This window comes from Schistocerca serialis, chromosome 9 (assembly GCF_023864345.2).
Source record: "Schistocerca serialis cubense isolate TAMUIC-IGC-003099 chromosome 9, iqSchSeri2.2, whole genome shotgun sequence".
In the NCBI taxonomy this organism is placed as follows: domain Eukaryota; kingdom Metazoa; phylum Arthropoda; class Insecta; order Orthoptera; family Acrididae; genus Schistocerca; species Schistocerca serialis.
In genome coordinates, this window is record NC_064646.1 from 423131619 (window position 1) to 423145285 (window position 13667).

At 42.9% G+C, this 13667-nt stretch overlaps 1 protein-coding gene across 1 annotated transcript in view; it reads right to left on the reverse strand.

Annotated features, from left to right (window-relative positions):
* The window catches only part of LOC126418619 (calcium/calmodulin-dependent protein kinase kinase 1), a 1500745-nt gene that overhangs the window by 506757 nt on the left and 980321 nt on the right, over positions 1–13667 (reverse strand). The window lies entirely within an intron of this gene.

A 13667-nucleotide genomic window follows, 5' to 3' on the forward strand; every position in this document is an offset into this window, starting at 1 on the left:
TAAGCTGTGTCACGTGCTACCTTAATTTCTGTAGACAGCACCACACTAATGTTGCAGTGGATTGTTGTAATAGATGAAGGGGGCTGGTAGGATTTGATTTGATTCTTAGGGTTTAATTGTCCAGTCACATTTTTATTCATCGCTAAAATATTAATTTCGGACGTGAAGAGACGAATTTTAAGCTCTTTCTGAGTGATAGTAGAAGGGAGAGAAGTGGGAACAAAACCAATTAATAGTATGTTTGGAAAGAAAGAATCAAAGAAAGTCTTATCCATCATCCAATTTGCGTTCTCGGCAGTGCAGCACGCCTAGGAAACAGGTGAATTCAGTTGTGACGGCACGACACAAAGCTTTTAGCCTCACCTGGGCCAGTCACTGGGTTGTAGATGACTGGAAATATGTTGCCTTATCGGACCAGACTCATTTCAAATTGTACAGAGCGGATGGACGTGTACGGGTATGGATACAACCACATGAATTCATGGACCCTGTATGCCGGCAGGAGACTGATCAACCCGGTGGAGGCTATGTAATGGTGTGGGGCACGTGCATTTGGAGTGATGTGGGACCCCCAGATATGTCTAGATACGGCTCTGACACGTATGTAAGCATCCTGGCTGATTACATGAATCTATTCATGCCCGTTGTGCATTCCGATGGATTTGGGCAATTGGAGCAGGAAAATGCGCCACCCCAGACGTCCAGAATTGCTACGTAGTGGCTTCAGGAAAACTCTTCTAACACTTCCGCTGCCCACCAAACTGCCCAGACATGAACATTATACCTGAGATGTCTTGCAACGTCTTGCTCAGAAAAGGTCTCCACCCCTTCATACTCTTATGGATTTATAGACAGCCCTGCAGGATTCATGATATCATTTCCTTCCAGCACTACTTCAGACATTTCTCAGATCGATGCCACGTCGTGTTGGGGCGCTTCTGCGTGCTCGCGGGAGCCCTACACGATATTTGGCAGGTGTACCAGTTTCTTTGTCTCTTCAGTGTATGTAGATGACATAGTCGTACAATGGAAAAGAGACAAACACCACGACCCACAAATACTGTCCTGAATCAATACACTGAAGAGCCAAAGAAACTGGTGCACTTGTATAATATCGTGTAGGGCCCCTGCGATCACGCAGAAGTGCTCCCACACGACGTGCCATGGATTCGACTAAGGTAGTTCTGGAGGTAACTGACATAATGGATCCTGCAGGGCTGTCCATAAATCCGTAAGGATACGTGGGGCTGGAGATCTCTTCTGGAAAGCACGTTGGAAGGCATCCCAGATATGCTCAATAATGTCCATGTCTGGGGAGTTTGGTGGCCAGCGGAAGTGTTTAACTCAGAAGAATGTTCCAGGAGCCACTCTGTAGAAATTTTAGGCGTGAGGGGTGTCTCACTGACCTGCTCGAATTGCCCAAATCCGTCGGAATACACAATGAACATGAATGGATGCAGGTGATCAGACAGCATGCTTACGTACGTATCGGGGAGCCATGTCACACAAACCGCACACACCACACCGTTACAGAGCCTCCACCCTGGAGCAGCAGACGGCGAAGGAGGAGTACTCTATTTACGTTTATACATATGGAGGAGCCAATACTTGTATTTCGAAATGGACTCGAATTCTGAGGATTTGGATTGACGTCAGCTGTCTGCGGCACATGAAGTTTGTGCGAGACTGGAACCTTTAACTGAAAGGGGTAGAGATGAAAGTCGCTTAGTGTCAATTCCAGGCTACAGTGAACATGTTGAAAACTCTCCCAAGCAAAATGTCCGAGTTTCTCCTCCGTTGGATTCGCATTGTGGGGTAAATATCACGTACCGTTTGTTCTGAACTGTTCTCCCAACTTTCGTAAGAGGTTCTCAATAAACCTGTGATGTTGCAGTATTTTCATGAATCTGTTATCAAGCTTCCTTTATGACTGCAAAAATACATAATTTAGAGAGATGGGATTGCGTTTTACTAATAGTGCTACTGAAGTGGATGTCACTAAATCAATTATCATGTCTCTCAGTTTCGGATCTATGCACGAAATATTGTGCGATTACAAAAAACTGTAGCCATCATTTAGTGCATTGAGAGCGCCTGCTTCACTTCCTGGTCTTCGTGAAAGAATGAGTATGCAGCAACTGCTTGGACTATTTCGGAGTTCACGTATTGGACCCACATCTCAGCCCACTCAAGATTCCGTTCAGTAATTCCTTGCTGTCTTCATTGTAACACAGAAGTAATGTCAAGGCTGAAACTGTTCTTTCAGTTTTGCGAAAGTCGATTAGACATTTTGGTGTCCCCCGTTCGAGAGACTTATGGCAGCTCAATCCCTCAGCGTTAGTGTTAAACAGGACTGTCCTTGAAATTTGAGTCACATCTGGAATTGTGAGTCAAAACGTAAACGCACAATTTCGTCAATGTGTTGCTGAAGTTCATCAGTTATATCTGAATGTCTTCCACGGCCATTTTGATCGTGCACACCTGTGTTGAATTTTCTGCGAGATTACCCCACAACACCATCGGTCATAGCCCTATCCCTATAAACACGATACAATGGACCATGGAGCTCGGCTGCAGTGACTCCTTGCTTTTGTAAGAATGTACCTCGCAACTGGCAGCAGAGGCGAAAACACCATCCACTTCAGCAACTTGGTGCTCACACATTGACCAGCGCAATAGACAGCTGACTGACGCAATGTATACGTCTAAGTCTCCTTTTCCAACCAGCGCACACCCTGAAGTTACAAGGATTTCCTTATTTTCAGCCGCCAATGGAGGTTACTTTATGAATAACACTCTTGAACGGAACTAACGTTCAGTATCTTGCCAGCCTAGAGGTAACAAAATACTCTGCTGAAAAAAAAAATGCAAGGCGTTCAGTGTTCAGTGGCCCCAGGGAATAACTTGTGGATACTGAGGAGTTGTACGGTTAGTGATTCATTTGTCATTGCCATAGGCGACCAGATGTCGCTCAGCACGCGTTTCCGTGTACCCTCTGTTTCGACTTTGCAGGGAGTAAGTGTGCTGTGTTAAGGCTTGAACAGTCCTTCCAACGTTCACTCTCGATTACAATCATGCACCATCTACTTGTACCTACTACTTTTGAATAGCTTCAGCCATTTGAATAGTATCGCACTGGGGGCCTGCGGGAAGCAGGAAGGGCGTGTGGACTGACTACTGCGCGTGTTGGGCATAGTGTGTCGATGGCGTGTCACTGCTTTCAGCAGTTGTATTTGTAACATTCCGGCACGTGTAGACCAGGTTCTGGATGTCCACGTAGTACAGACGCACAGCAAGGTCGATGTACTGGTCGAGCAGAAGTGGTCGCGACCGAACGTCGTCCAGGGACGAAATCCGGTTACACTTTGCACCTGCTGTGTGCCTTTTAGCGCTGAGCCGCGCGGGATTAGCCGAGCGGTCTTGGGCGCTCCAGTGATGGACTGTGCGGCTGGCACCAGCGGAGGTTCGAGTCCTCCCACGGGCATGGGTGTATGTGCTTGTCCTTAGGATAATTTAGGTTAAGTAGTGTATAAGCTTAGGGACTGATGACCTTAGCAGTTAAGTCCCATAATATTTCACACACACACACACATACACACACACACACACACACATTTAGCGCTGAGAACTGTACGAAACGCTGCAGGTCTCGGCCAATTAAGTGAAGATTGTCATCACTGCGTTATCCGTGGTGAGAGTGAATGCCAGAAATTTGGTTTTCTCGGTTCACTCTTGACAATGTGGATCTCAAATTCCCTCGTTTTCTGTAATGGAATGTGCCATGCGTCTAACTCCAGGTACCATTCCGCGTTCGGAGACTGTTACTTACCGTCGTGCGGCCATAATCACGTCCGTAAACTTTGCACATGAAACGCTTGTGACAAATAACAGCTCCGCCGATGTACTACCGTCTGTATATGTGCATATCACAATTCCATGACTTTTACCACTTCAGTGTCAATAAAGTGAACTTCTACCTGAGGGAGCTGCATTTTGGTCCGGCAGAATATAAAACCAGTTAAGAATCACGGGAACGCTACCGCTACGAATGATGGACCAGGCGGGACAGAGAGACTTTAATTCGAGGGTCTGCCTGGCTCTGTGCGCCGGATCTGGGCGATGAAGCATAATAATTAGCTGGGCGCGCCGAGACGAGCCGGTGGTGCGCATGCGCCTGACAGGCGCGCCGTCAGCTGGCGGTGACAGCGCCGGCCAACTACTTTGCGCTCCTCGCTATCGGCTACCTGTGGAACGCCCGTTAACCGAGCCGGGGCTACCTTTACACGCCTGTCTGCGTGCGCTTCTCCTTCTCTAAATTTAGAAATCAGTCTGAGGCCGCGGGCTGTGAGAGGCAATTTGGACTCGGAGCAGGACGATTTTAACGGTGCGTTTCTGCTTCCATCCAAAACGTTGTTTTCGACTTCCGTGAAATACTATGAAGACCTACCCAGTCGAACTTCTGATGAGACGACACTTCGTTTTTTCATTTAAGGAATTTTGAAATGTTATTATTTCGCTCTGACGAAGGATTATAGAGACAGCAATGGTTCATAACTCAATACCATTGCACTGTGCCATATTTAGCGACGGCGGCCCCGGCCAGGTGGCGCAACATTTCGCCATCATGTCGATCCTCTGTGTGCCGGCACTTGAATTTCCGCCGTAGCATTTCTCCCCCTCCCATTCCCCACCCCCCTCCCTCCCAAAGCTATGGACCAGTGCATTACAGGACAAAGTAGCTGCTGCACTTAAAGAATTGCAAGGTAGCGGACCTATTGCTCCCATACAAGCTAAAGAGCGCGTCATTTACGACGGCGGCCGAGTTTAGGTTCGTTCTGCGCATCTGACGTCATAAAACACAGTCAGACAATGAACAGAAAACGATGTTGCCAGAGTTCTACTGCAGTGCAGAGCACGGACGAGTGTCTTCAGTTTTAGAAACGTTCAGTCATAAAGTAATTGAACAAAAGCAATGTCTTAATAGCAGACCTTCTATAAAAGAAAGTTTGGAAAAAGCATTCTTTTATACGAATTGCTTCATATTCTATTAATTAATTAAACCAACAAGCAATAAGCCACCTAATTCAGGCGATAGCAAGGAAATTTATTCCCACTAACCGCTTTTCGCAATAAAGAGCAGCGGTAATTGTTTATTTCCTATTGTACTTCGACGAAACGTAATTCATAGTCATACCAACTGTGTTTATTGGTATTTTGCGTGATTCTTTCAAGTCCTCCAGGTATTCTGTTGAACGACGAGCTGCGTTAGCATAATCGTTAAGGTGTCTGGCTGCTTAGCAAAAGGTTCTGAGTTCAAACCTTGTTTGGTGCTTAATATTTTCTTTATTGAAAAACAATATCGAAGGGTCTTACTTCATGAATTTTATTCGTTTGAATGTAATTTTTTGAAATTTCTAGTGGCAACTAAAATCGACCATACGGAAAGTATACGCTGTGGACTTTTACCTCCGCAAACTCTTCAAAATTTCGTGCAATGGTTTACTACATTTATTGCTGCACAATAACTGCGTTAAACATCGAAACAAAATTAAGTCATTTATGGGGGGAAGGTATCAGTCAAGAAGATGTGTAAAAATCAGATTTTTGGGCCAAATAGTTTTTGTGAGATCGAATGATAAGTGTGTCAAAGCAGTCAGAACACCGTGTGTCTGCACAGGCGAACAGTGCAGTGATGACAAAATCGCGCACAGCAAGGAATCCGGGGAGCACGTCTCTGTAGCTGCGAAAGGCTTAATGCGGCCGCGGTGGCTTTACTTCCTAAACTGCGTGCTCCCCCCTAAACGTAAGTTTGCAAACTATACTATACTATGGCGTTGCTTCTCTTGGCGCGTGCAATTGGCAACGCAGCAATCTCCGCCAAGATAAAGGAACTGAACTATAGTCAATGGGCAAGTCCGTTGGTTTTGCTCCCGAGGCCTTCACATCGCATTCACCACTGTGTTGACTTTAAAGTATTGTAATTTTCTCTATGTAATAAAACATACTAGTTTGTTTGTCTAGCGATCCGAGTATGCAGGCTTCCTAGACACTACACTCTGTGCAACAAATGGTGTTGCGTAATCCAGGATGCTCCAGCAGCGTTTCGACATGGGAGCTACGTGATACCTGTGGCATCAGCATGTCAACACGCCTGACCCTGACTGGCCAGCCAACTGGGAAGAGATTCGAATCGATGAACTGCTGTGCAGTGGAGGCCCAAAAAGCATTGTTTCTCCATCACTGTCCAGTGGCGTGGTCACCACAGTCCATCATCACTCGCTAGTCGCGGCAGTCACAAAACTCATAATTACCATTCTATCTCGACCGTCGTCGCCTTCGCCGAGATAATCTCCCACGTTCTACAGCCACGTGACAACATTAATACCTACCTCGCTCGCCCTCAGTTACGTGTTTTACTTTTTCATTTGCATCCTACGGTTATTTATTGGTACTGATTTAACTGATTTGACCAAACGCTGTCTACCGGTCCAATAGCACTATTCTGGTACCCAGGCACTTCTGAAACCTATTTCAGCACCTTTTTACACTCATCAGTCAGAGGAATTAATTGTGTGTTTTTATGGAAATATTTAATTATGTCTATAATCGACTTTTATTCATGTAGAGATACACTGTCCCCTTTGGTTCGTTATCTATCCACCGCAATTCTGACAAGGCAGAGCTACGTCAGTGTTAGTAGATGGATACGATGCTATTGGTACAGTCAGGACTGGGAGCTGCGTAGCTGGTGCCTTTTCGAAGCCGCTGAGCTGGGAACGCGGATTTACATTTTCTTGGTTAACTTGACTCCCAGACGTGGTATTCGGTCTCCTGCTGCCGGCTGCCGTCTTTATGGTCGTTTGGTTTTCTCACCTCTGCTGAATGAGATGGCTTGCGAGACTTCAACGAGACCGGCCTCTACTCATCGTCAACGATTTTCTCCAAATTGTCCAGAAATGAAACTGTTGGCAGTGTGAGGTCCAGATGGTGATGTGCCTAGAAACGACAGCATGTTTCGCGCGGGTTCGTCGAGCATTTGTGTTAGCGTAGTTTCCAGGTAGAGGATGGCACAGCAAAAAGGGTACAGCACGGGAATCCGACAGCCGTAGGGTCGAGTCCTTAAGTAGACACCTGCTTATTTTCAAACTTTACGTTCCTTACGTTGCGAACTAGCCGAAGTAATCTTCTGAATCTCTGTATGTAAAATCCAATGTCCTGAGTGACTGACTCATCATAGTCCACACAAAACTGCTAAGGACAGAAACTTGAAATTTGGAGAATAAGTGGATCTTATACTGCAGCCGTTGTCTAAGGAAGGGCTTCAAGGAGTGTGAAATAGAGGATGCGTTTTTTGAAAAGTGTTGCTATTAAAGAAATTTTGAAACTATATCTACGAAAATTTGTATTTTGTTTCTTTGTTAGAAATATAACAAATGCATGTCACTGTTTCTGGAAATTCGACACATAAGGGAAAGTAATAAGGGACGAAAATTTTTAAAGAAATATTTTGTTACGTTAAAAAAATTGAAGCTGAATTTACGACAATTGGTATTTCACTTCTGCGTTAGTTATAAAGAAATATTTGTTACGGGATGAATGTTGCTATTGAAATATCTCCACAGGTGTGAAAAAGGTATAGTGAACAAAAACTTCCGACTCCAGATAACAGAATCGCTTTTTTGTGAAAAGTTCATTCGGAAAACACCATTTTTATATGGCCGTACTGAGAGTGAAAAGCTTAGTAGGTGTTGCAATTTGTGAATAACATGAAAATTCGATTAAATAATAACAAATTTTTGCAGACCATACAACCTACGCAAGCGAAGCAGCAGGGGCTAAACTAGTCTCTGTATGCGTATAAAAGACAATGACTCATCATCGTCGAGCCCAAACCGCTAAGGAAAGAACCTCGAAATTTGGATACGGTATTGATCTTATGCTGTAGGTGTCATTTAGAAAGGAATTTTCAAAATTAAACCCCCGAGGCGCTGAAACAGGAGAAGAAATTTTGTTTTAGTGTATGTCGTTTTTAAGATACTTTTGAAGCTAGAACTACGAAAATTAGTATTTGGTTGCTCGGTCAGAAAAAAGCTACATGCCTCAGTACTTCTGGAAATTCAATTTCCAAAAGGTTGAAATGGGGGATGAGAAGTTCACTGAAAACATTTAATTATGAAAGCTTTTGACGTTAAATGTATGAAAATTGGTATTAGACTCCTCAGCTAGAAAAATAAATATACGCGTTTCAGTGTCTGTTAAAATACAACCCATAACGGGGTGAAGTTTCCTGGACATGTTTCACTAACCCTTAACTAGCGAAAATTTTCGAACTCGCTCTCCAAGGCCAATTGTGGAGGAATGCTTCTATACTTTCCCTACCATCCTTAAATTGCCAAGCCTACGATGTTTTGTTGTCAGTTGCGTTATCGCCTTCGGTGTTTTTTGTTGACACATGTTATTGATAGGTGTTGGGCTTCTCCTAGACCGCGACTCGTGAACTGCGTACCTGTTTTCTTCAGTACAGTACCGTACAGCTCAAAATGTGTTCACATGAATGTGTCATTTGTAACTTTCCCGAATTTGATGAAATTGTTAGTCGCTCAATGGAGGAACGTGTCGGTGGTATAGGTCAAGGAATAAACGAAAAAGACGATGATTTTACATCAGCCACTGACCACAGTTTTGAAGAGTATAATTCAGAGGAAGAACTTCAGGACAGTTGTGATGTGGATCTGTCTGTTTCTTATATGTAATACTTAAAGTATCTGTTAAAATCGAATGTATTCTGAGTGGTGTTAAGAAAAATGTAGTTCCCAGTAATCCATGTGAATTGGAAAGAGTTTCTTTTTGTAGTCATTATGCGCAAATTTAACCCCTGCAATATATAGGGTGCTACAAAAAGGTACGGCCAAACTTTCAGGAAAGATTCCTCACACACAAATAAAGAAAAGATGTTATGTGGACATGTGTCCGGAAAAGCTTAATTTTCATGTCAGAGCTCATTTTAGTTTCGTCAGTATGTACTGTACTTCCTCGATTCACCGCCATGATTTCATACGGGATACCTTACCTGTGCTGATAGAACATGTGCCTTCACAAGTACGACACAACATGTGGTTCATGCACGATGGAGCTCCTGCACATTTCAGTCGAAGTGTTCGTACGCTTCTCAACAACAGATTCGGTGACCGATGGATTGGTAGAGGCGGACCAATTCCATGGCCTCCACGCTCTCATGACCTCAACCCTCTTGACTTTCAATTATGGGGGCATTTGAAAGCTCTTGTCTACGCACCCCCGGTACCAAATGTAGAGACTCCTAGTGTTCGAATTGTGGACGGCTGTGATACATTACGCCATTCTCCAGGGCTGCATCAACGCATCAGGGATTCCATGCGACGGAGGGTGGATGCATGTATCCTCGCTAACGGAGGACATTTTGAACATTTCCTGTAACAAGGTGTTTGAAGTCACGCTGGTGTTTCCTGAAAGTTTGGCCGTACCTTTTCGTAACACCCTGTAGTTATTTATAGAAATTTATTTGCTACAAAGATTGCATAATTTTTCAGAATGTAAAATTCAGTATTCTAACCGTCCATTTATGCGTACCATTTAAAATAACCACAAAATTGTGTGCTTTTGTGTGATAAATAGTAAAATGCTGCAGGCTTTGTTTAGTGCTGTAAAATAAACTAAAAACATCAGGTTACCTTCCATTACGATAGTTGGTGGACTCAGCGACTGTGGTATTATTTATAAATTATAGAGCGCTGCGATCAGTCGTCCCACAAAAATAGGATGACTGCTTGCTGCGAACTATAATTTATAAATAAACTAGAAGCATTTAAACAGCACTCAAATAAGTGTGAAATTAAATTTTCTATAACGTAAAACTTTCATATAATTTTCGCCTTAAACCTCAGTTTAAACATAGGGGTCCCAGAGACCATGCCGGCCGCGGTGGCCGAGCGGTTCTAGGCGCTTCAGTCCGGAACCGCGCGACTGCTACGGTCGCAGGTTCGAATCCTGTCTCGGGCATGGATGTGTGTGATGTCCTTAGGTTGGTTAGGCTTAAGTAGTTCTAAGTTCTAGTGGACTGATGACCTCAGTTGTTAAGTCTCATAGTGCTCGGAGCCATTTGAACCATTTTTTGAAACAGAGACTCCATTTCGAGGTATACGTTAGAGAAACTTCACCTCACGAGTTAAGGGCTATGAAAACAGATTTAGAAGTACATTCGAAAAAACCGCTCTTCTATGGCCTTAATTAACGTCGAAAGTTCGTAAGGTATTGCAGTGCAGTGGGCGCTAAGCTGGTATTTTCGTAACAGGTATGAAAAGGAAAGGCAAATGAAAATCTGGGATTACAAACGATGTCCATTAAGAGATTGCAAGGTGAACTTCGTATGTAAAATGGGAAGGTTGCATTATTTTAAAGCTGATGTTTTACACATGCTGCGGTGATAGCCACCTTAAACCTGAGGAACTTATTGTTCGTGTGCCGTTGCCAAGGGCATTCGAAGGCCAAACTGAAACTAACAGGAGCCCTAAGCGCTTTAATAACAATCCTTTCTTGGAATGTTATTTACAGAGTCCTCGTGGACGCTGTAAGTATTTATCGGAAATTATTTGGAATCCCAAATTTTCTCTTGTCTTACTTTACGTGTCCTTGATGAATATCTGAACAAATGCTATAAATTCAACATTTTTTTCGGTTTATCTACGGCGAATGTAATGAAAAAACTGAAAATAAAACAAAAAAGTTGAATGAAGAGAGTTGCCACACAGGGACTCGACCCACACTATCTTCGTATTACCGCTCTGGACGCAGTCCACTGCACAAACCGCTGTCTGGATACTAGGTTAATATAAATTGCTCACAGGCAGCACGATTCGCGCCAAAAATGCCTTTTTCCCTCAAACGCTTGGCCATCTGGAGCTCCCATTTCTGTCACTTTCACTTTTGGCCAAGCACAGCAGACTGTGTAAATTTCGATAAAATCAGTTATGAATAGTAGGCGCGGTCCTCTTGTTAGCGCTGGGGTCTTAGCTTTCGTTGAATTCAAACTTCACCGGCCACCAGAGTTGTAAAATATAAGGAAAGGTGCGTTTCACGGAATAGTAGCAGTGGTTGAGAAAAAGAGATCATCGTCAAAGGGTGCAGCGTGGCCCGGCAGTCGACATAGGCTGCAAACGGGGGTAGTTCACAATGTCGTTGGAATCGAGGGCGCGATTACGCGTGCAACATAGGTCGCATCATCTGAAGACGATGATTAGGTTGGTCGTCGAAACAATTTGCAGAAAACTGGAATCAACAACGCACCGATCCCAAACTGGCTCACGTAGATTCAGACGTTGATCACGGGGTCACTGATATATACTGTGAACACTAACGACGTTACACTTCTCCATTGCGGTCCTTCCGTAAACAATTTTACGCCTATCAGATAAAGTTAGTTTCCTGTGCATCATGTTGTTTTGTCTCTATATATACAGTAAGAGGCAATGTCCTGACTGACTGACTCATCATGCCGAGCCCAATACGCTAATAATAGAAACTTGAAATTTAGAAAAGGTATGAATCTTATACTGTAAACGTCGTTAAAGAAGGGATTTTTCGTAATACCAACCCTAATCGGTGAAAGAGGGTATGAAGGGTTGAAAAATGTCGCTATTAAGGCTGTTTTGAAGCTTGAACTTCAAAAATTGGTATTTGGCTTCTCGAATAGAAATAAAGAAATACGTGTTTAAGCGTTTCTGAAAATATAACCCTACGGGGGTGAAATGGCTCGTAAAAGCTTGTTTTGAAGTATATCGTTATTAAACAACTACTAAAGTATTTTTAAAGCTACTTCTATGAACGTTGGTATTTGGCTTCCCGGTCACGAATAAGAAATACGTGTTTTGGTGTTTTTAGGAACTGAACCCCTAAGGGGGTGAAATAGGGGATGAGATTTTTATTAAAATATTTTATCAAGAAAGAGTTTTTAAAGCTATGTGTATAGAAATTTAAGTTTGACTTCTCAGTTACAAATAACGAAATTTTTAGGAAATTCAGCGCCTATGGATGTGAAACGGGGGATGAAAGGTTTTTTTTGAAAATATTTCAATGCGCAAGCATTTTTGAAGCCAACTATAAGTGGTATTTGGCTTCTCTCTTAGAAATAAAACATAACGTTTGACTCTGTTTTCGGAAATTCAACACATGTGTGGATGAAAGTTGTTTTGAAAATAAATAATTACTAAAGAACTACTAAGGGCTTTATAAGACTACAACTGTGACAATTGGTATTTGACTTTTCGGAAAAAAAAGAAAAAACGTGTTTCAGTGTTTCTGGAAATTTAACCCCTAAGAGAGTGCAATAGAAAATGAAATTTTAACGCAGAAGGCATGATTAACAAAATCATTCCAGCTACCAGAATTGCTTTGTAGTCTAAAATAGTGCGGAGAATAAGCTTGAAAAACTTAGAAGGCGTTGCAATTTGTGAACAACGGAAAAATTCGATTAAATAAAAACAAAAAAGTCTCAAATATTTACTATCAACAATAGTCTTGATCATAATTTATTTATTATGGTAACCGGTTGCGAGTACTATTGGTGATTTACCACAAGAAGGAGGTTCTTACTCATTGGTCTGAAGATGACCACAGTAGTGGTCGAAACCGGTCACCATAATAAATAAACTGTGATCAAGACTGTAAATATTTGTAAATATTTGTAACACATTGATCACTGTTTACTCCCACAATATATTCAAAAGTAAAAACATCTCAGCCGGCCATACAATCTATGCGAGCAAAGCAGTGGGCCTGAAGCTAGTACTGAAATAAACACACTACTTCATGACTTATAAATTACATCATTTCACCTCCTTGGCCATTATCAAGCTGCATTATACAACACTACACCCTCTAACTGAATGAGTTTATGTGTGATGGTTGTCACGATTAAAATGTGAGGTGTGATAATCCTGGCACTGACAGCTGCAATCTGGAGTAATGCGTGGGTTGATTCTTCAAGTTGTGACAATACTCCCCTCCAACTTGACCATAATTGGTACTTGGAGTCTAATCCTAGGAAGTGTAGCACAGTTGGGTACAGATTGTATTTTATTATAATTATTTTACTAAAGAAACATATGCAAAGTAAAAGTTAGCTCCTATTTATTAACCTAAATTAGAAATTGACAAAACTCCTATGCCGAGGAAGCCTCCACCCTGACTGACAGGACAGTAAAACGCTCTGCAATAAAACCAATGGAACGCATTTGCTCTTAAAGATTCTTTATCGGACGACCCCTGGTGCCTGTGTTACTGACTAGAGCACTATGAAGAGCAATTGTGCAGCGATGGCCTCCTCACTGCTGCAGACAGTCGTAGAGGCGAAATGCGTTGCATAGCTGAAATTTCTGACTAAACTGAAGACTTGAAACAGCGTCTACAAACTCCCAGGTTCGATGCTATTTCCTACAATACCTGGTACGAATCAGGATTTCTACTTGCTCATAGACCAGAAGCAGAGATTCCACTCAGGTGCAGTTACGTTGGCGTCAGCATACCATGCGGCAAAGAGGTTACGAGAGTATCGATAGAAACCAACGACAAAACTCGCTGGAAACGCGCCGCCGACGCCCTCTCACTCGCCACTACTTAGGATCGCCGCCGCA